We start from the raw sequence: 23,744 nt of genomic DNA, 5'->3' as shown, positions 1-23,744 counted from the left end.
GAGTCAATGCTGCTCCTGAATGTTTAAAGATGCATGCATATCTTCTTGCCATTCCCACAAGTAGCATGGAGAGGCTTAGTAATTTTTTTTTTTTTTTTTCAGAAATCTCTTCTAAATAGTCTGTCCACCTCAAGCACACTGCTCTACACTGCACTTATGCAGTCCTGGGAGAGCAGCAGAGCAAGCAACATCACTGCCAAGCTCATCAGTGCTGCCAGATTGTGCCAAGCTAAGACTGCTTATAACTGTGCTCTTAGTTGTCAAGAGCTGTCTAGGAGCAAGGTGTGCAAGCAGGGGGTAGGGACTCTGGCATTACTACTATGGTCTTGATGCTCCCCAGAGCTGCTGAAGAAGATGATCCAAGTAATGTGGCTCAGGTTGTAGAAGACAATCAAAGACCAGAGGGCAGGCACAGACATTGCAACTGGAGAATAAGAGAAGGGAAATGTCTCCAGAGGCACAAAACTGAACAAACAACTTCAGCTCTGTCATGTCCTGACATTTGAGTTCTTGGGTTGGAAACATGATCTTTTTATCTAGGTTACACGCATACAGAAGACGGTTACAAGCAACAGCATTTTTTTTTACCATCTTGTGTCATAGTTTCAAATGGCATCTTTAAAAGGACAACATAACTGCATTTTGTAATGAGCTTCAGCTTGTTAAATCCTGAAATATTGACAACCGTGTGCAATTAAACCAATCTCTCACTAGGTTCTCTCTGTAGCACTCACTTTATGGGGCAACTACTTGGAGGAAGGTAGTTTAATGTTCTCTGTGCAAAAGCATCAATAAACATTAGTGTAGACACCTAAGCATCACTGACAGAGTCTCATATAAACCCAAAGCAAATCAGGTAGTGAGAAGATTACATACACTGATTAAACCATTACATTAGGTGAGTATGTTACTCACCTAATGGTGATCCTAACAAGGATCCTGGATGTCTCAATGTCTGTTTGACACAACAAAAGGCAAGAACTACTGGTTTAAAGCTATTAGTGTAAACTGGGAAAACATCTGCTTGCCTATTGCTAATGGACTACAGCTATTATCACGATCTAAGGAAGCTCTGGGTAGAGACTGGAGAGTATGTATGGTCCTACCAGTACAGATGCTGTGTGTAGTCAATGGAAACTTAGTCAAATACACTTAATTACTCACATAATTAAAGATCATTATTGAAAGTAAACATAATCACCAAAGTTAGCACTCTTGAAGGAGTAAGTGACATTTCTCATTTATTCATACAAGAACCAAAAGAGATCATTAGGGCATAGATGTACTCTGGGCTGGCAGAATGACAAGCAGTTACAGAGACATTAAGCGTATTTATAGGTGTAAAATAATAATAATAATAATAATAATAATAATGGTAATAATACTGCAAGTGTGATGCCTTTCCAGTAGAGGAACTGCAACTTGAACTGCGATTGGAACTGGAAATGGAGAGAGGAGCAGAGAGGAAGGAAGGTGAGGGGAGTAGGAAGGAGAAGACTGTAAACATATGTACAGAATATGGTCTTTGGTCACTACAGTTTCTAACCAAAAGCAAAGGGGAAAGCTTTAGATGATCTAGAAAAATTTTTTACAAGCTGATCTCTGTCATGCACATAAAACATCCTGAAATCAACAGTGGTTGCTTAACTCTAAAGCAATCACTGCAGCAACTCTGAATGAAAGAAGATTTGGGTCAAAATGGCTCTGGGAGAGTGTTGCTTTCTGTGATGGCAATAGAAATTATCTGATATCAAAGTGTAATGTAAGTTACATATTCCCACTGGACTGACCACATTCACCACGCATCTAACATTAACATGGAGAGCAAGCAGAAAAGTGTGATGGATTCATGAGGTGCCAAGTGGCAGGGAGCTGGGCTGCCATTTTGTAAATGGGAATGGATACAGGTGAATTTTGCAGTAGTAGTCCCAAAATAGTTTTTCTCAAAGACTTTTATTTTAGGCCACAGCTTCTCTGTGCTGTAGCCCTTTAGCCAGATCCACTGCTACCTAATGAGGAAATGAAAATACAAGGAGGGATTTTCTTAATGTAAAAAGATTTTTTGGGGTGGAAATCATGCTTTACTGAAAGCCAAAAAAAAAAAAAAAAGCCATTTATGTTCAGATTCAGATCTGAATCAAGACATAAATTTAATCTGTACATTTAAAGATATATATACTATTATATGCATAAGTATACGTACTTGTGCACATAAATGTACATATAAGTACACAAATGTATTGCACATTTATAATACAAATATACATAGAAGACTGTGCATACATGCATACACTTGTGCCTGTATTTACGCCTGCACTTATGCCCACACATACTTACATTCACATGTATGCATAAAGGCATATGTGTGAATTGATGTGTATGGGCGTATATTTAATGTGAGATATATGTCTAAACTCCTATTGTGGTTAGTGGAGTTAGGGCAGGTGTCTAAAAGCAGCTGGGCATAGTGACCTAAGCTGTCCTCTGCTATCCAAAACAGCCACACAGGTCTGCAGAGGCAGATGTGGCGTGGGATCTTTGGAGATTCATGGCCTCATGGACTGATCCTTCTGGAGGTCACAGAGGATTATTTTCAGGGGTCTCAAATTGTATTAGATGCATATGTTTAGACAACTAAATCCAGCTCCTAGTCTATGGATTCTCCAAAGCTGCTCAGCAGAGCTCAGCTAGAGCACCATTTGTTCACCTGAATAGCTCTCAAAACTCTGTTGACTGTATTTACTAAATCACCATTGTTTGTTTAGGAAGCTTAGACAGCCAGCATGTGTCAACACCTGTACAGAGACTTTGCAGTCTCAGCCTAGAGCAGAATCCCAGTCTTAACCACAGAAGTATCAAATCTGTCTTAACTTTAATTTGAAATAGTTGTAAAATCATAGAATCATAGAATCACAGAATATCCCAAGTTGGAAGGGGCTTATAACCATCACTGAGTCCAACCCCTGGCTCCACACAGGATAGTTAAAAATTCAAACCATGTGTCCACGGTTGAGAGAGCATGTCCAAACACTCCTTGAATCCCAACAGCTTGGGGCCATGACCATTGCTCTGGGGAGCCTATGCCAGGGCCTGACCACTCTTCTTCTGGTAAGTAACCTTTTCCTGATATCCAGCCTTACCCTTCCAATGCCACTCTGTTAGGTCAAAGTTTGTCCCATCAAGGACATAGGAAGCACACAATGGAAGTGGAAATCACCTAAGTTCCACAAAAACTGTGCCTGCAATAGCTGCAGGTAGCAAAACAATCTCAGATTTTTAGCAATATGCTTTCCAGTGAATTACCAGTTCACCTTGAGTGAATTATGTTTATCTTATTCAGCATGCAGGTAAAAGACAATCATATTTTTATACCTGAATTTATCCTCCTATGCTCTATTGTTCACTTCTCATTCTTTCACATCTGCATCCTTCTACTGCACCTCAGGTAAAATGCCTGTTTTTATTTTTATTGTTTCCCAAACACTTTGTTTAGAGCATTCTATAATGTTGTTGATACCCCTATATAGACTATATTCTTGTGCATTCAAATTCCCTCTCAATACCAGAAAACTCTCTTTAAAGAGAGGGAAAGTTCATCTTAAACCAGTCAATTCAAACCATTTATCAAATTAACCATTTACCAAATATTCAATATAGCATTTTGAGTAGTTAATGCACCAACAGAGGTTGGAGGCACACTGTCCATACATCACCTGGAAATGCAGGGGTTGCTGTAGCAGTTTTTCCCATGGAAGCAATCCCCAAAGCACTACAGTCCAGGCTGACCACAGAACTATGTAGCACAACTACAAGGACACATGGATTTGTATTCATGTAATCTCACTGGTACATGTCTGGAATGTGTCACTGATGTCTGGGTTCAGCAAATGCAACTTTTGTTTTCTATGGGCTATAATTTTGCTAGTAGCATCAAAAAAGAGGCACTGTCAGTGCACTTGGCTCCTTATTCAAAAAGCAAACTTGAAAATTCACATGCTACCCAAGTGATTAAGATGAGTCTGATTTCATGATTCAGCAATGTATTCTTCATACTGGCTAGTTAATTTGTGTGGCTGAGTTAGAACATTGCCACAGGCTCAAATTTTCTTGTTATATGTTTTCTTTTGCTTTGCCCAAGAAATAATATTGTTGGTCAGTTCTGATAGTTTTTTCCTGACTTGTTTGCATCTGCTGATGTTGTCAAAGAACATACGTGCAATTAAATATTAATATAGTTTTTGCAAGAGAAAATATAAATGCAAGAGCACTACAATGCTATATTCAGAAGATAAAATGCTGAGGAGAGATTTTGTGTTCTTGTTGACAACTTGGGTAGGCTAATGACAGTGATAGAGTCACAGCTGGAAGCCTGCCCAGATCTCCCACCGGGAGGAATCACAAGCTCAGTGGCACTTGTGGATCAGCAACATATGAGATCTTACGTGAGCCACTAATTTAGCAAAGAGGGATGTTTTCATTTACTCTGTTTGTCAGCTCTGTAGTTTGGCATGGCAGAAATCAGAACTAGGAATGAGATGATCTGTTCACAGTGATTGTCTACCCAAACCAGAATCAAAAGGCTCCATCAAAAGAGGGCTCCATAAAGAGAGGGGTGGCCAGCAGGGACAGGTTGGTGATTGTTCCTCTCTACTCTGCTCTTGTGAGGCCCCATCTGGAGTACTGCATCCAAGTGTGGAGCCCCCAGTACAAAAAATACAGGGAGCTGTTGGAGAGGGTCCAGAGGAGGGCCACGAAGATGACTGGAGCACATTCCCTATGAAAACAGGCTGAAGAAGCTGGGCTTATTCAGCCTGGAGCAAAGAAGGCTGTGGGGTGACCTCATTGCAGCCTTTCAGTACCTAAAGGGAGCCTACAAAAAGGAGGGGAATCAACTCTTTGAAAGGGTTGGTAACTGCAGGACAAGGGGAAAGGGTTTTAAGTTGAGGGAGGGGAGATTTAGGTTGGATGGCAGGGGGAAGTTCTTTACAGAGAGAGTGGTGAGGTGCTGGAACAGGCTGCCCAGAGAGGCTGTGGATGCCCCATCCCTGGAGGTGTTCAAGGGCAGATTGGATGGGGCCCTGGGCAGCCTGGTCTGGTATTAAATGTGGAGGTTGGTGGCCCTGCATGTGGCAGGGGAGTTGGAGATTCATGATCCTTGAGGTCCCTTCCAACCCCGGCCATTCTGTGATTCTGTGATTCTGTGATTCTGTGAAAAGTGCCTGCTCTAAGCAGGGGAAGATCTTCTCCAGAGTGAAGGATTGATAGTTTTTGCTTCCCAACTACTCTTTTCGCCACAAGCAGAATTCATTTCTGTTCCAGTAACTGAAAACTCAAGGCATTCTTCTACCGTAAAAGCAGTACTGGAAACAGATAGTTTGGCACTGGATCACCATAATGGCTGAGCAATAAAGAGGAGATTAAATTAATGCATAAATAATGCATTGTCCCCTTCTTTGGCTGGCATTTCAGCATTTTATTATTATTATATGAATTAAAAACCCAAACAAGCAATTCTTAATCAATCTTTGCTTTGGTAAGTGAAGAAAATGGTCACTAAAGTACAAGGGAAAAGGGATTGTAAGCTTTTTAATTACTCCTTTCAGCATTTTTTTCTGCATAGTTTCTCAGCAAACCACAGTTTTGGATTGAATCAAACTGAATGAGATATTCCCCAAGAACAACAGCAGATGTGAGGAGGGGTGACATAATTTTGTTTTACCACACAGTCAGGGCCCCAGTGCCAAGCACTGCAAACGGGGATTTTTTGCATCCCAGGCTAGCAAAGGGGTTAGGACTGTTGAGTATATCACTGCAAAATGCACTGTGGTCACAGATTCTTTAAAAACACATAATGGATGGACGCGGTGTCTGTTCCCTGCCTGCAAGTCTAACTATCTGGTCTCTTTTCCTTTCCAATTAAAGTATGGGTTTATGATCCAGTGAATTTAGGTCATAATTCAGAGCGAAGATTTTAAAGCACTTAGCTGTGCTTAAGAAAAGGACTTGGTGTTAGAAGAAAAATATGATAAAGAGGCATGAGAGGGCATATTTCTTTTCTTCTTGTCTCCTGAGCAGAGAGGGCTGGTAAGAACCTCTCCTGTGATGACAGCAGCTCTTGAGGCAAAGGCATTGGTACTTGCCATTGCCCTGTGCTATCCCCATCCTGTGGTGAATTGCACAATGTCACAATGTTTTCTCTTAAAAGAGTTAGTGTGTTTTCTATGCACCCACTGAGAAGCCTTAAAATCTAAAGATCACACCTAATTATTTATAAAAAGTTGTTTTTCTCACCATCTTTCAAAATAGTTATGAAAGCCTTCTGTTGTTTCCAATTCTACTTCAAGTCATATAATAATTCTTCAGTGTGGAAATCCTTTTGCCCAAACCATCAGTGAGATGTAGATGTTCAAATCTCACTGACTTCAGTGGGTATTCAGAGATTAAATAGCTCCAAGGCTCTAGGGTTTTTCTGTGCCCTTATCTGTGTGCCTCTACCCTAGAGCTACTCTGGAGATAGGGACAACAGCAAAAAACCCTGAAGCCTGTTCAGTAGGTGGGAAGTACAGGCATCCCAGAGAATGCACCATGTCTCAAACCACAGAGCCTCAGCACTGTCCCTTTCTCATCTGCATGTCCTTCCTAATATCTTTTTCTCAAGCATCTCCTTTGAGAACCACACTCTTGCTGGCTGGCTTGGTGTGCAGCTGCAGAGAAACAGCCCTGGGAAAGGATCTTTGGAAGTTACCAGCTGTTGCTAATTCCCAGGGTAGCACTGTCCACAGTGACCAGAGTTGAATAGTCCACGAGCAGCATCTGTTCTCCATATGAGCACCCTTCCCCAACCTGAAATATCCAGGGCAGAGCAGGTAGGATGGAGCCACAAGTAGGAATCTCAGGAAAAGGAAGATGAGCAGAAAGTCTCAGTGTCTCATCTGGTTGAGTCCCATCCTACATGTCCTGTGGGCAGACCCGTATGTTCTACATTAGAGCTTATCTCTGCAGCTGCACTGAGGTACCACACTTCTTGGCCCCAGATCTGCATGCCAGCACTGCTCAGTCATTTACAAAAAAATGTATTGAAGAGATCTGCCTGGGAACTGCTTTCTGATTTTTCAGAGAAAGAGGGCAAAATCATAATAAATGAAAGGGGTTTCTCACTGCTTGTTGCAACACACAAGATGTTCTTAGGTGAAACACAGGCCTTGATCATCTTGAAGATAAGCAACATCATCAATCAGTATATTTGTTTGTTTAAAAAGTAACATAAAAGCAGAGACAGAAGAAAATGCACCAGAACACTTGTTTTATTTTTCTCCACAGACTGTATTGATTATAATAAAAATTTCGGCTGGAAAGTTGTTTTTTTGTGTTTTTTTTTTTTTTTAATGCACATATCTACAACATTTATTACAATACGGCCATTGAAAAGAGGAAATGGCTTTTTCTTCTGGTGGTATATGGTTTAAAACCCAGTAAATTCCCATCCTAATGCTCTCTTCTCTGAGATTCAGTCTAACATGAGTAAGTCTTGCCCACACATCAGTGAAGCTGAAAAAGACTTCTACCAGAGAGACTGCCTGGACAATCTGTACTCAGTTTTGTGCAAAGCCAGATTCACCCTGCCCCAAGTCTTTAGGCACCGCAGATCATAGTCTGGCCAGGCAGGATGTGCTCAGCTATGCATTTGGAGCACTGTACGGATCTGAAATTTTCTGCATTAAAAACAGACTTTCTCGTGATCTGAGGGGCGGAGTGACCCTGGAAAAGTTGATGATCTCCTTTATTTATATAGAAATATAGTAAGCTGCTTACCAGATGGACTTGTTTGCAAGCTTGCCCACTTCTGACATGAATCAATTAATTTACAGGGAGATTTTTTGGAAACCAGTTAACCCAAGAAAACGGACCAGTGGGATACCGGTACTGCCACCTCGTGTAGGCTCTGATCATTGCAGTTGGCTCCTGCAGGAGCTTCACGTTTTAGTATCACTAACGAGGAACGAGGAAGTTATAGCAAATACTTCAAGTGGCTGCATGCTAACATGATGCAAAGGAAACTGTTTTCTTCCCAGACCATCCGTCAAACTAAGCATCTGCAGGAACAGAAATACCTTTGGATCTTATTTAAAAGCAGACTTTCATATCATACAGTCCCAATTTCAGAGGTAGCCCATAATCCCTTATAGGAAATTAGGGAAACAAAAGAAACATTGAAGGACAATTTGGAATAGAAGGAGATTTAGTGAGTGAATGGTTTCCCTGGAGGAGAATGACCAAGGCAAAAGAAGCAGAAATCTAAAACAGCAGGCAAGGTGAGCAGACAGATGCACAAGATAAGCAAGTCCAAACAAAACAAAATACAGAATAAAAGGGAAACAGGAGAAAGCTTGAACATTCCTCCATGTTTTTTTCACCTTGGAGATTCACCTTGGTATTTTCTTCACTCAAGTAACACTCCCAAATTTTTCTTGGGAAGTCCTGTTAAAAGTAGAGATGATGGTCAACAGACTGTTGATCTTCCAAACAAACATCTTAAGAATTTTTTTGTAGTAACAGAGGAGGGGCTCCATCATTACATGACCAGAGACTCGATCTCTGCCTCAGTGTAAAGATTTGCAGCCCTCCCAGCCTCTCCCTGCCTTATCTGACCACCCCACACATGCACAGGGTGGGGATAACCATGACCTCACTGAAACAAGCAAGGCTCACTGCCAGCCCAGATCTCTCTAGAGTACTGCTAGAAGAGTGTAATACTCTGTTTTGGACATATCATGCTACAATTCAAGCAGGCAGAACCAGTTCAAGAACTAGGGATCATCAGACCACGTTAATAGGATCAGTGAAAATAGAAACTGAAGAACAGCAGAACAACACATTGTTCTCCCCAAGGATTCTCAAAGTTAACAGGAGTTCAAGGGCAGATTGTACAAATACTGCAAGAGAAATCTCCAAAAAACACAGAAAGTGCAGGACATGTCCAGTCCAGCAAAGCAAACTATCCCATGTTTTACATGCCATCCAGTCTGACATCTTGGTTCCAGTATTAGAATCACAGAATCCTTATAACTGGAAGAGATCATTAAAGGTCATCTAGTCCAACTCTCCTGCAATGAATGGGGACATGCACACCTAGGTCAGGTTGTCCAGGGCCTGATTCACCCTCGCTTTGAAAGTTTTTTAGGGATGGGGCTTTCATCACTTCTCTGGTCAATCTGTTCCAATGCCGCACTTTTAAACCCTCACTGTTTAAGATTTTTTCCTTCTATCTAGCCTAGATCTACCCTCTTTAAGCTAGAAACTATTTCCCCTTGTTCTGTCACCACAGACCCTGCTGAAGTGTCTGTCTTCTTCTTTCCTGTAGCTCCCCTTTAGATACTGAAAAGACACTATCAGGTCACCTTGCAGCCTTCTCCAAGCTGAAGAGACCCAGCTCTCTCAGCCTGTCCTCATAGGAGAGGTGTTCCATCCCTTGGATCATTTGTGTGGCCTTCTTCTGTACCCAATGAAACCGTTCTATGTCCTTTTTGATTGGGGACCTCAGAATTGGATGCAGTACTCCAGGTGGGGTCTCATGACAGCAGAGTAAAGGGGCAGGATCACCTCCCTCGACCTGTTGGCCATGCTTCTTTTGATGCAGCCCAGGATATGGTTGGCATTCTGGGCTGCGAGGGCACATTGCTGTAGGTACATTGCTGTGTTGGTGCTTTTCTTAAGACCTTCTTCAGACCTCAGAAACTGGCAAGCAATCCTCCAAAAAAAAAGATAAATTTATATTTTTTTTTACTTAATAGAGGCACAGTTTGGTTTGAGACTAATCTTGTCTATAAAAATGAGCATAACTATCATCTTAGAAGAAAATTATTTATTTTAGATTGGGTCAGACTTCCCAAAACTTCATATGGGTTGTGCCTGGAAGCATCTAACCCTCCTGCTATCCCTCCCTCCATCCGTCCCGGGATTATTACATGCAATCAGCTGCTCTTCTCCCCCTTTCTTTCCACTAGCAAACCAGAGCGACAGAGCCTGAGAAGAAACTTTCTTTCAGTAGAGCTACAAATGGATTGCTAACTCTTGCTGCCTATGAGAATGATTATGTTGAAAGAAGAGTGAGAACTGTGACACCTGCAGTCATACACAATACCCAGACACCCAACAGTCACTATTCTGCATCTTCTTGGATAGCAGCAAAATAAAAAAATAACTTAGGGAAAGCTCTCCATTACCACAGGTTTAGCTTTCAAACTTTCTTTTCATTCTGTCATCACGGAACAAATTCTTTCCTCTCACATCAAGTCCTTTCTTTTCCCCTTGCTACATCCAGTGTAGTAATGACCCCATCGCTTCAGTTTCGAAAGCTGTTACACTACGTTTGTCAGTACATGACATGGGAGCAAGCCTCACAACCTGACGAGCCTTAAAGCAAACTTCTTCCAAAATTTTGTACCAGCATACTTTCCTGTGGAAACTTCTATCAGTTAATGCACTGAAAATAGAAACTTGGCCAGAGAGAAAGAGACCTCCCAAATATCAGTAAGAGGCTTTGGCTACAATCCTTTAATTACATTTCTTTTTATTGACTATACATATGTCAGGTTTGATCAAGACCAAAAAAAAAAAAACCTCTTCTGGACATATATGAAAAATTATGCTTCAAGAATAAACAAGTGTATTTGACAAAACATGAAAGTACTGTCCAGAGATACATGTCTGAATGACTCTTTAAAATAGTTATAGAATTATAGGAATCGACACATTTATTGTCAATGATGATTTCTTGATATGTAGAGTCATAGTTCACATCAGTTTGTTCAGTGCCACTAATGTGTCCTGTGTGTACATTACCTACAGAGCTGCTTGATCCATATAATATCATGGTTGCATTGGTGGGCAGTGGATTAAGGAAATGAGATTAGCTCAACGCTAATTCCCAGTGTCTAAATAAATGACTTCAGCTTCAAAATGTCAGATGAGATAACATCCCAGCCAAACCACATCACACTGTAGTATCTGGTATGCTTTTTATTGCTTGATATAAAAAGAAACAGATGAATATAATAATGCACTCTAAAAACTCTGTGTATCTCCTATTCTTTAAAAATTGAATCAGTTTTCCCTTAAATAGGTAGATTAATGATGTATCAGATGTATCTATCACATCTCTTTTTGAGTCTATAAATTAGGTGTATGGTGACCCATACATTTCCAGATGTTTTGCACAAACTTCTCTATCTACGGGACACACAGAAATCTTTTTCTCTCTATCACAATCACTCTTTAGAAATAGTGTCGTACCATATGGAATTACTTTTGTTTAAATCAGACATGCTATTTCAGAAAAATACAAAAACTATAAGCATCCATTGATTAGCAGATATTCTGATTGAATCGCTGTGATCAAAAAGAGAAAAGCTTTCCATATAGGTCTCCATGACATAAATCAAAAATATATTTGGGAGCATATCTTAAATTGAGCACCTCACAAAGCCACTGTAGACTGAAGTAAAATACAAAGGATTGTTCCCATTCTTTGTTGTTCTTTCCAAGGAGCAAAGACCACTACGAGAAGTAAAATGCAATCATGACATTTTTGAGAATTAAATCTGCATTATTCTTTAATTTCTATATCTCCAGATTCCAGGCACATTTAGTATCTCCTCATGCAATTTAGCATCCTATTAATACAAACAATTGCTGCAGCTTTATCCTAGGAGAACACCATGCTGCACCTGTATTAAAATCAGTAAGCCAGCAGACTGTGACTTAAGTCAGTCCCCTGAGTAAAGGGTTTGAGTGTGGGTCTGCAGCCCACAGCCTCCAGCAGGAGAAACAGGAGCTCTGTGTCTGTGCAGTTAGCACTGGAGAATTATTAAGTACTCTCCTCTTTTCCTATTTTAGATTGTCTGAAAGAGAGGCATCTAGTCTCAAGTTACTTTCCAAGTTGTATTTTCTAAACACTAGTGGAGAACAGGTGCCATCAGAGGATGGACCTCACCCTCAAGAGGAGTTCTGCTGCAGCTGGCACACCTCATTCTCTGGAGATTGCTAGATTTATGATGAAGGAAGCTGAAGGCAGTGTTTCAGACCAAAGCTCCAACCTTTAAAATCAGGTGAGATACACCTTCTAACCCCTGCTAAACTGCCCCCTTCCACACCTGCTCATCTTGAATAAAAAGTTATATTCAATGAAAACAAAACAAAACAAAACAAAAAAAACCAGTGACCTGCTAGAACTTCAGAGACTTATAATTTCCATTAGTAAAGTTGTATTGATTTATTCTGGTTAAGGTTTGCTGATATATGCCTAACAGAGAAATGGTGTTGCAGCAGGCGACCACTTAAAAATTACTGCATAATCTATTGGACAATATACCTTCTGGTTCCCACAGGGATAACTTATTTATTTATGCACTGTAAAACCCTGCACAATAGATTCAAGTACAGACTCCCAAGGCCAAGAATACAAAACATCCCAAGAGATCTCATCAGTTCCTAAGGCATTTTAGCCACATCAGTGCAGTTCTGCCCCTGAATTAATTTTCCCCACAGAATACCATGACTTATAAGTTGAGCACAGTGGTTGCCTGAAACAGCTATTTTATATTTCGTGTTGAGATAACATCTCTCTGTATTCCAATGAATGGTTTTAGACACATGGCTCGTGTTAGCTCTGGTATGAGTACATTTTGCTTTCTTAGGATGTATAGAATTGTCTTTTAAAAGCCAAAGTTTCCTGAGAAAATAAAAGCAAATTAAGAATTTTGTTTAAGCATCACCATGTTTCAATTCCTGCTTTTCTGTATATACATTCTTTGCTAAGAGTACAGATATAAAAAAACATCAAATTTCAAAGATCTGAATTCTTAAGGAACAGAAGAATTTTTGTAGCTCATAACAAACTCATTACGGGCCCAATCACCTAAAGTGTACTTAATGTGTTCTTTAATTTTAAAAACATTTGCAAAACTAATGGAAATTCATGGCAAGGACACTGGATTAATGTTGCTACAAGAGGGCAGGAAGGTGAAGGAGGGGACAGGTAAGCAATCTATGATTGTAAGCAAAGGTACCGTAAAGGCACTGTCATGTTAACTAGCTCCCAAACCCTAAAGTGGAAAACAAAGGAGAGAGGCTGCTCCGTGCTCATCAAGCTACCTAAAAAAGCATGCTTGTCTAGCAAGTGCAAAAAAAGCTGATTTTCTAGGCAGTTAATGGAGGGTTATTAACTACTATGGCAATTGTTTTGTCCATATAGTCTCAGAAGGAGAATGAAAACTCTGTTTGTCTACTGAAGATAATTAGTGACAACTACAGAATTACTTGCTTTCTTATTTCAGCTTCATGCCAGGCAGCACAGGATATGTTTCTGTGACTGAGAAAGTGCAGGAGCAGTAAAAAGTCAAGTTAATAGATGAAGTCTTTATATAATCAGCATTTCTAGACTTGACATTTGGAGTTGGAGCCTGTGACAGTCATGTCTGTAGTTTGACTCAAATTACTCATCCAAGATCTCTCAAGGTATTTAAGTATCTAAACCCACTTATCATCCCAGACTTCTTTCGTCTACCTGTCTGCTGTAGGAAACTCAGCAACGTCCTGTACAGACCTCCCATTGCAGAACAGTAAAGACTAACGCTTCTTTTGCATAACTTTCATGGAACAGTATATAAGGGTAAAGGATTTGAAAAATACTAGATAAAAGCTCCAAGCAGTCACTTGGCTCATGGGCAAATCTGTCTGACTTCTGCATCCCACATTTCATAGAATTCTCACCCCATCCACTACTGAAGAAACACCTTTGATTTTTTTCACTGATATTTGCACAAATATCAGTGTCGCTTTACAAAATATGAAGTATCATATGGCCAAAAGAGTGGTATCCAAATGACCTCATCTGCTTTCACTGAATTTCCTGTTTCATGGAACTAGACATTGTTATTCCATGGATGGTATCTACATATTGGCCTAATGAAGCAGGTTCAGACTGAAGTAGTTTCAGACTGAAGTAGAAGGTCTGTACACGATTGTATTTTCATCAGCTGAAGGTGACCATACATATGGCAGCATAAAATTTGTATAAGTTATGACTATTATTACTTACTATAGTGATAATAGTAAGATATCATATCAGGGCAGATTCAAAGTTTACAGAGTTACCTGAGCCCTGAGGCACAAAAATTTAAAATTTAAAATTTCATCACACAGAATGTCCTAAGGTGTTGCTGCATGAAGATATAATAGATGCAAAGTTTAGTTATTGGACAGTCGGAGGGACAGAAAATTAAGCGAAACAACAAACAAACAAGCAAAACCCCTTGTAAGTATTGCTTGCTCTTTCAACAAAGTTACAAGGGAGAAAAAATGACAAATTCTAATTAAAAAATTAGCAGGTAAGTACATTATGCACACCTGAGAAAGACAGAATGAATTCCCCTGCATGAAGTGATGGTGCTGTTCAGGTTCAATTATTCAGATTATGTTGTCTCTTAACGTTAGCAGCACAATCTCTCTGCATTGGACTACGATATTTTCAATTGCTTTTGACTCTGTACTCTCCTTTTCACCTTCTTTTCTATCTGCTGTTACAGAACCACTTCTGAGCTAGCATGGCCCTGGAGATGACAAGGGGAGGAAGACAGCAAACTGGAGAGAGGCTTCCCTGGTGAGAGCAGAGCTGTGGTAGCCCTGGGGCTGCCAAGCATGGCTCTGGCTCCAGACAACACACATTACATAGTGAGAATGATTTCTGATGCAGTGATGGTGTCCAATCTATGGCTTAAAGTAAAACAAAACACAACTCAACAGTGCTCTGAGTGTAAAGACTTGCTCCTCAGTGTTTCTTCTCAGTGTTCGCACAAATTTCTAGTGAAATATAATGTAGACAAAAGGCCCTGCTGACTTGAATGTAAGCAATGTAAAATTTCAGTCTTCCCCTGGAATAATCAAGGGGAAAGGAAAAGAAATGATTTCCCTGAATTGAAGTACTGACTGGTCACGAAAAAAACTAAGTTCAGATCTATAAGGTCTTTAGGTTTGACAACCGAAGACCTACCAAAACCACCCAGAAGTCAGTGATTAGAGACCAAAATGACTTTGCAGATTTGATTTCTATATTGGTCTCTAACTTTTACTGTCCTTTGTATGTTCTGATTGAGTTCAAGATCTATGAATTACTTTCTATGGAGTCTCTCAGTGTGAACAAGCATGTGTATCCACATCTCTAGGGAATAATACACTAATTCTTCCTGTGATTGTTTTCTTCGCTTAGCTGTGGATTCTTCATTATCTTCAAGTTTCCCCATCATTAATTTGCAATACTTTCAAAAATATACACATGGATTCTTGCACACAGCTGCAGCAATTTTATCTATTCTGAAATTTCAAAGATAATTTTACACCACAGCTTTACAGCTACATTTCTTCCATTTCAAATTCCCTCCTATGTCCTTCACACTATTTGATCACCATTGAAAGATGATAGATATAAATCTCCCTTTGTTCTCACTTTATGATCAGCATGGCAAAAAATGCCCTTGGAAAAGGTATAATTCCAGAAGCATTTCAATTGCATTCCTAAATGTCTAGAAATGAATACAGACATCCTATAATTATAAACAAGAAATGGTAAAGGAGTTATTTGCTAGTAAAAATACAACCTGTATTCAAGAGAAAATGCATTATCTCTGTATCTAAATGTATAATATGTACACCTATAAAAGTCAGAAAAATGTCTCTTCCTTTTCTGTGTATCAACTCTGCAGAAGCAATGAATGGTTCTTACACAGTCTGCAGCATGCTGAATCTGCATAAATCTTTATTTTTTCCTTGGGGAATATATCTTTACTTGACTGTGAACAGGTGTCTTTCACATCCGCTTTGAATCACAGCCTAAACGCTGCAAAATTAAAGTAGTTTCTCAGCTAAAGTCACAGTAGCATACTGGGAGACTTACAGAAGGTCAACACAAGCTTTTTCCAGAGCTGAACAGCTTCTAAACTTCTTACCAAGTCTATCCAAGAACTCAAAATCCTTTTTACTTGATCTTTTTAACTCTATATTAAAAGATTTAGGTCTTAACCTTTGAATGCCTTTAACTTGAGGCCCAAATTTTCCACTCCAAATTCCCACACATTACTACATGGTTTGGGGTAGAATTATCCCTTCATTTGCATTGCAGAAAATAGACTTGCTATTACCTGCTTTTCTGCCTAAAATCACCATGTCTTTTCAACTGTATCATAGAATCATCGAATCACCAAGGTTGGAAAAGACCCACAGGATCATCCAGTCCAACCATTCCCCTGACACCAATAGCTCTCACTAAACCATGTCCCTCAACACAACGTCCAAACATTCCTTGAACAAATCCAGGGTCGATGACTCCACCACCTCTCTGGGCAGCCCATTTCAGTGCCTGACCACTCTTTCAGAGAAGTAGTATTTCCTAATGTCCAGCCTAATCTCCCCCGGTGCAGCTTGAAGCCAGTAGTTCTGTTCTTCAGGGTGTGGAGGCATTCCAGCTTAAGGTGCACAAGCAGTAATTTCCATATGACATTTGTAAAGGTGTTTTAGATTAAGCACTAAGGTGAGAGAGAGTTCAGAAAAGTTACAGGCAAATTCTCAGGGGTTGTAGCTATATGCACATAAACATGACTGCATTTTGCATGATCTGAGAGCAGCAGTTCTTCCTCTACTTTGGGATGACTGTCATACCATGTAGATGTGGATTGCACAAGAGAGGGGGGAAATGAGCATCTTGGCTGAAATAAACCCCCTTTAAACTGCCCTAGCTATGCATAATTTTGAGTCATATGGCAGCGTTTATGCATATTTACTTTGTCTGACATCACATTGTAAATTACAGGGAGTTGATGGGCAGCTCAGTCAAGAAGAAATGAAACACCATCAAAAAAGGATAATAAATTTCCAAGCAATGAGCACGGACTTTTCCAAGTGGTATTTCTCAGGTTCACATTATGTTTGGAATATATTGTCCAAATGTACCTAAATCATCCTTTTATAGTGGTAATAGGACAAAGATTGAATGAGCTTTGGATTAATGTCTCTGAATTTAATTGCGAAATGTGTCAGGCTTCTAGTTTTTCCTAGCTATAAAATGTTTTATGCTTGAGAGAGTACAGAATGATTATTTTTCATTTTTGTGTTGTTGTTTTTTTGTTTTTGTTTTTGTTTTTTAGCTGACTAAAATGGAGTGGGCACAGACATTTTCTTCTTTTATTTTTATAACACTATAAAGAAATACCGATGCCTCTTTTGGCAGGTTTGATTCTTTTAGAGATTTAAATTCTGTTTAGGGGTAGTTAAATTCTGTGACCTCATACTGTGTTTGAAGTACCTTCCCACTGTTGTTTAATAAAGCTTATGATGAAAGAAAAGCCCAGTACCAGCCATAGCTATTGTTATCAAGGAACAAGTGAAGGAATAATGACAGATGAAGGATGGAATATTGTCAAAGACTTTTTTTCCATAGATAAACAGCTCATTGGTCTATACAATCTTATGAGTATCTGTCTGTGATTCTGCCCACAACATTCTTTATCACCATTGCTAGAAAAACCAACACCAAAGATCACAGCCCTCCATAAACTCTCCTGTATCAATGGCACCAGAAATCCAGTGTCCTAAATGATAGGAAAAGATCAAGTATTACATAATAACTGAGCAGTTGCTGCAATCCATTTACAAAAATAAACAACACTTAAATGTCAATGATATTTATCAAACACAACTTATAGTCATGTTCTTAAATGAATGTAGTGTTAAAAGAATTTAGCAGAGAGCCAAGGTGTTCTCTAACAGATCTCTCTTCCTTCAGCCCCCCCCTTCAAAAAAAAAAAAAAAAAAAAAAAAAAAAAAAAAATTCTATGAGTAAAGCAGCAGAAAAAAAGAAAGGATACCTTTAAAAGTTTAGTGCCACAAACTTTTTCAGGTGCAGATATTATACTGTTCCAAGGTGCTGTCTCCTCTTTTGATTCCTCTGAAGTCCTGTTCCTGGAGCCGGTTAAAAATGTTTCTTATAATGTGTATGAGCAGTTAAAAGTCAGTTTACTGAACTGAACAGGTTTATAAAAATTGCAAACATTTTTTATCACAAAAGCATTGTAATATGTTTTTCTACCTGCTAGATTAATCATTCCAAGTCATAGACGTGCTAGATATCATTGCTATACTAAGAGCGTGTGTGAGTTTTATTTTAAGAAACATAAATCGGAAATAGAATACATATGTTAGTCTAAAATTACTAAGCTTCAAAATATTCATAAAAGGAAGTAGGATGCCAACACTGGGGGAAATGAAGAGCCTGTGAAATGTGTGATTCTTCCCAGTTTGTGAATCATTCACAGATTATTTTTAAACAAAGCAAGTGGAGCCATAAACTGGGAAGATACCCATTCCCCAAGTATTTAGGATGAGTGTTCAGCAGCCAGCATCCCAGAGGGAGTGTTGGTGTATATATCTGGTCATGGGACATGCTCTCTGTTCCTCAACGGATGCTGTAATGGGAGTGAGGAAAGGTAAAGAAACAGTCATAAATTTTGCCATCAGGCTTTAGTGGATCAGATGAGGACCCTTTAAAGGGTTGAGTCACTTGTGACCTTTTTGGTCACACCTCCTTTGAGCATCTATCATTCATCCTGCTCAGATCTCATTAAATTATCCAAGTCAGAAAAATTACCACAGATAGAAAAATAACTTCTCGTGCTGGATTTCACAAGATTAGCACACTGCTGGCTAGAGATGAAAAATAGGTACAATCTCACTCACATCCTAGGAAAACTTTTTTTGTCAGTAAAGTTCGTGGAACATTTTGACTAATGAGGTAGTTACATGGCAAGTCGTTCAATAGCTTTAAGGAAAGGTCAGAGGCACACAATGAACTAAGCAACACAGGGTCCTCTCCTCAATGTAAGGGGCTGGATCCAAGTAGTGCCTTGATCCTTTCAATCTTGTCATCCATAATTTATCATTAAAAAAGCTACCTCCCAAAGAGCTGGGAGATCAGGAGTCCGGTTTTGTGTGCAAGAGGAGCTGCTGAGACTGAGCTGTTATTGTTCTGTAATTGTCAAAGAAGCCTCTGTGTGCCTGTAGATATTTATAATCTGGTGTATTTTAGAGTAAGTGTGTTATCTCACAGAGAACAGCATGTTTGATGTAATTCTAGTGGGATATATGAAACCATGTGTTCTATGTGAATGGTGGAGCCACCAGGGGAAGTGTGTGACAAGCTGAGGTTGCTGCATTCAGCCTGCTCAGGAAAACACTAGAGAAAATAACCTGACTATCATTGTGATCAGATCTCTCCTTGCTGCCAAATTAAATAAATAGAAATGAGAACATTACATAAAGCTTTCTGGGTGCCGTGAATTGTGAGAGCATTATGTTTGTGCACATGCTAATAAGTGTTTCCAGTAGCAAAATCAAGGGAGTTTAGTGCCAGCTGCCCCATATAAAGTTTATTTGGTCAGGCTCACATAACACATTGAGCTATCAAAACGGCACAAAAAGATCCTTTTGAGATCATTTTCCAATAACACCAGGCTTGCTTTGGTGTTGCACACCCGATAGCACCATCTCACTAGGTACAGAATATCACACAGTGCACAGAAGAAAACTGTCTGCCTGCTTACAACACAATCCAAGGAATTGTCTAACTATAAACCTTATAAAAAGGAATCTTTCTTTCTTCCGCACTCCTTCCTCTGTATCCTTTGCTTTTTCATACCACATTATTTTGCTGAGGATCTTGTTTTGAAAGCCACGTTTATATTTTCTCCAAATAAATACATGTAAGATCATGCTGTGTTGCTGGAAACATGATAATTAGCTTTGCTGCAATATGAGAGCCTGAGGTGATGCACTGATAGAGTAGGCATACACAACACCTCCCTGAGCATTTTTCAGCAATCAGATGAGGAAATTATGAGACTTACAATTGGAACAACTATGGAAATAAAATACTTCTTCATAGCTTTCTCATTACATTTTGATCTCTGTATTTTATTACTGCTGAAATTAGTTGCTCATTGACGCTGCATTTGGAGATTCCTTAAAATGTTTCTGTTTCAATTAAAGCACATTAAACGCTTTCAGATAAAGTGAAATAGACATGGCAGTGAGCAACAGTTGACTGCTCATTGGATATTTGAGCTGAATGTCGAAGAAACAGACCTCAATTGGTATCAGTTTTCTTGCAAGTCAACAGAAAGGGCCAAAGACAAAGACAGCACTGAATTGAACAGTATGGTTCATACAAGGTGGAAGCTAAAAAAAAAAAAAGTACAGTGACGTTTAGGGGTATTTCTCCATTTAGCTTTGGAAAAGAAGTATCGTCTCTACCATAGGTTGTCAGAATATGCAGATCTAGTTTATTAAAATACACTGACGAGTGATGGGAGGTCCTGTTAGAGCCATGATGAGATATAATTTAACATGGTATCCATCATAGATTGACAAAAGCCTTTTCAATAGGGAGACAGATGTGGGTCAGCTTCTGGCTAACTAAATCAGTGGCATCACACTAGAGATCAGAGCAGTGAATTGCATTGTCCCAGAAACATGATTTCATTATAACTTCGCAATAATTCTAGGTAGGTAGGTAGGGAAGGAAGTGAAGGAAGGGAAGGAGGGTAAAGAAGGAATGGAAGGAATGGAAGGAAGGGAGGGACAGAGGGAGGGAGGAATGGAGGGAGTATGTATTTCAGACTCTCATAAGCCTGTAATAAAATTCGTAGTGAAAGATCCTGTTCCTACCTTCTTGCAACAGACCATCTACTTTCACCAGACTCTAGTATCTCTAGTCACATCTGGTCATTGGTACACCTTTCAGCATGTGTATCTCCTCCAGAATGTATTTTTCAAAATGTACTTTGATCCTAGAGGACACAGATAAGCCTGAGATTTTTTCTGCATTATTTAATCTTTTACACATACATCTATCCTCTAATTTTCCAGGATCTTTGGGAGTTAGGATGAGAGAAAAGAAAAGAACAAGAAAGAGTATTTTTCAATTTTAAGTTATCTTGTGAAATACAGTATTGTTTGAAATTCTCTTTCCTTCCCCAGTTTTGGTCACAAACACAGGAATGTCAAAGAAATGCAGACCTACCCCAGAGAGACATTCATAGCCTCGACTTATTCTTTTACCCCTGGAGTTGTATTCACAACATTGCTGATGCATGATATCTGGTAACTCTCACCATGTTACATCTCTGGCTGTATTGCATACTGAAGGTTTTTTTCACATCTAAAAGGCTTTGGATTGTTCACAAATCTAGACACTTTCAAAATGATTTACTATCTTCAGTTATGGGCTTTGCTGTATTTTCTGGATCAAGTGACAGCCGATGGGATTTTAAGGGGTGTATGATGAATGGCAATTTGTAACAATTTCCTCTTATTTCTATTAAATTTATTTCCCCAAGTCTTTAAGCTGACAGGTAAGGATATGGCTGCAGCCTATCTCTCAGGCCATCTATGTGTTCCTACAAACAGAAAAAAAAACCATTTTAATGCAGCTCTTTTCAAACCTGAATATTTCTTTCCTTAATACTATCCCATGACTGGTTTGATCCTCAAAAAAAAATTTTCTAACATCTCTACTTGTTAGAGATGCCAAATGTGTAGAAATAAAATGTATTTATTCAGCAGCACTTACCAAGATCAGCAACATAAGTTCCTACTTTTGGCAAGTCAAACAATAACAAGCATTGGGCAAGGTGCTCTCTTCAGTGCTTTGCTTAATTTGCTTGGGATCATGCACATGAATCGTTACTTTCTCATATTTTTCCTTGACATCCTCAGAAAGATTTTTCTGCACTGTGTTGGTTTCTTTCCCTTTGTTGTTGCTTTGCATTTGCACAATACTGCTGTTGGGCTGCCTGTGCTTTCATTATTACTGGTGGTTTATCTCTGAGACTGCTCCCCTTCTGCTCTGTAGTTAGAGATGAACTTTTAATTTGTTTTATCTGCCAACAATTTTTGACAGAGTTAGTGTGGGATGTCAAAGTACTTCTCATTCAAATACTTGCATTTTGTATTTCAGTCTCTAACCTACTATGAATCAGTTTCAAAAAGTATTAAATACATTAGTCAGGTCACCAAAACACTAATTCTTTCATTCTCCATTTCTTGCTTAAGCCCACTAAATAGATGGTTTTCTGGCTACTGGTTGAAAGTGTGTAGCATCTCCCAGCAGAAGCCTCCTCTCCAAAGGGGCAGCTCCAGACACTGGGGTGGCCTGGGGAGGAGAGGGAGACTGGAGGACAGAGCTTCTCCTCCAGACTGGATGGAACAGGAGGACAGGAGGAAAGGACAGCTCCAAAACATCCTTCAGCCCCTGTTCTGTCTGCACATGGTAGGAAAAAAGGAGCAAGAAATCAACATCTTGTATTTCCAGCCACCACCACAGAGGGTGACAGGGATGCTAGTACCCAGCTTCACATGCTGCTGGCTTCTCCCCACCATGAGCTGCACATCTACGTGCTGAACATAGCCCTGCCATCTGCTTAGAGGCAGGGGTGTGACATGTTGCTCAATCATTCTTCAAACATTCTGCTTTGATGAGGTAATTTTTGTTTTCTTGATCACTTTGTTTTTAAATAGGCTTTTGCTGGGGAGGCTGGAAGAGATGAGAAACACAGCCTTATTGATTTTGAATCCTGCAAGACACCACTCACTAGCATAGCCAGTTTGAGGAAGAAGGAATCAGGACAGGACAATATCCCACCTTCCTAGCCCTTTTCCATTTTTCCCACCAAATTCTGTCCATTGCTTTTCCCACCAAAGACCCCATGGAAACTTTTCTCCTTGGGCATGGGATTGGATAAGAAAAACAGGGCTGTCAAATGTGGCAGAAATAGCCCAGCTGCGCTTCCATGGCCCGCAAAGGATAAATTCTTCCCCTTGTCCCACAGATCCCAATGCCTAGGCCAGGTGGGGATTTCTGGAGAAAGAACAGCTAGAACTTGCAAAGAACATACAGGGAGGAGGCTGGACAGTGTACATCTCTGCTCTGTATAGTTTATAGACATTGCTGATGCAGACACTGCTCAGCTGCCAAGCTCTACAGCATATGAAGCAAATGGTTAAAGAACAGCCAATATACAGACAACGCCACTGAAAAGCCATTTCCCAAATTCCATAGTCAGTAAAATGTAAAAAGTGCTTACCTGCATTTCTTGTCTACATATGCAAAAATCAACTTCAATAAAGCTTTGGCAAATGCTTGGGAACCTCAGGCACAGACAGACTGCAGGAAGGATGTAGCTAAAACACCAGGGTAGGAAATGAGTGACCATGGCTTGGATCCAAGCATAGTCACAGGCACCTTCCTTGGCTTGCAATTTCAACTGAACTGTGTTTGCCCCTGAAGAGCTGAGTGAAATCAGAGCAAAGTTTATCAGTTCCTAAATAGGAAAAAATGAGAGATGAGTAGAGCAAATATTTTTAACTTTGTGAATTCATTGGAAATCTGCCTTTTTCCCCTTAAATAGGGGAAATATTATTAAATTCCAGACCCAGCTGTGTGGGACAGCTGGAGCAGCAGCTGTGCTTGCATGGTCACATCACCACATCCCAGGGTCTCATATGGACAGACAGCCCCATCTATGTGCTCAGACTGAAAGGCACACAGCTTGTCTCTCATTTTTTCCTCCTTTCACAAGTGCTTTGGGATGTGACAGGTATCTTTCCCCACCAGAAACACAAGACATGACACCGGAAGACTA

General features: G+C 39.8%; 1 long non-coding RNA gene across 1 annotated transcript in view; it reads right to left on the bottom strand.

The window, feature by feature from the left end:
* The window catches only part of LOC122188336, a 41,669-nt gene extending 18,317 nt beyond the window's left edge, over positions 1-23,352 (bottom strand). Inside the window, exon 1 of the long non-coding RNA XR_006181561.1 lies at positions 23,187-23,352. This is a non-coding gene — a long non-coding RNA (uncharacterized LOC122188336). The remainder of the gene's footprint in view (positions 1-23,186) is intronic.
* Between the last annotated feature and the right edge of the window lie 392 nt (positions 23,353-23,744).

This window comes from Lagopus leucura, unplaced genomic scaffold (assembly GCF_019238085.1).
Source record: "Lagopus leucura isolate 7727_CA_CO unplaced genomic scaffold, USGS_WTPT01 Super-Scaffold_73, whole genome shotgun sequence".
NCBI lineage: Eukaryota > Metazoa > Chordata > Aves > Galliformes > Phasianidae > Lagopus > Lagopus leucura.
This window is presented reverse-complemented; position numbering and strand designations above follow the sequence as displayed.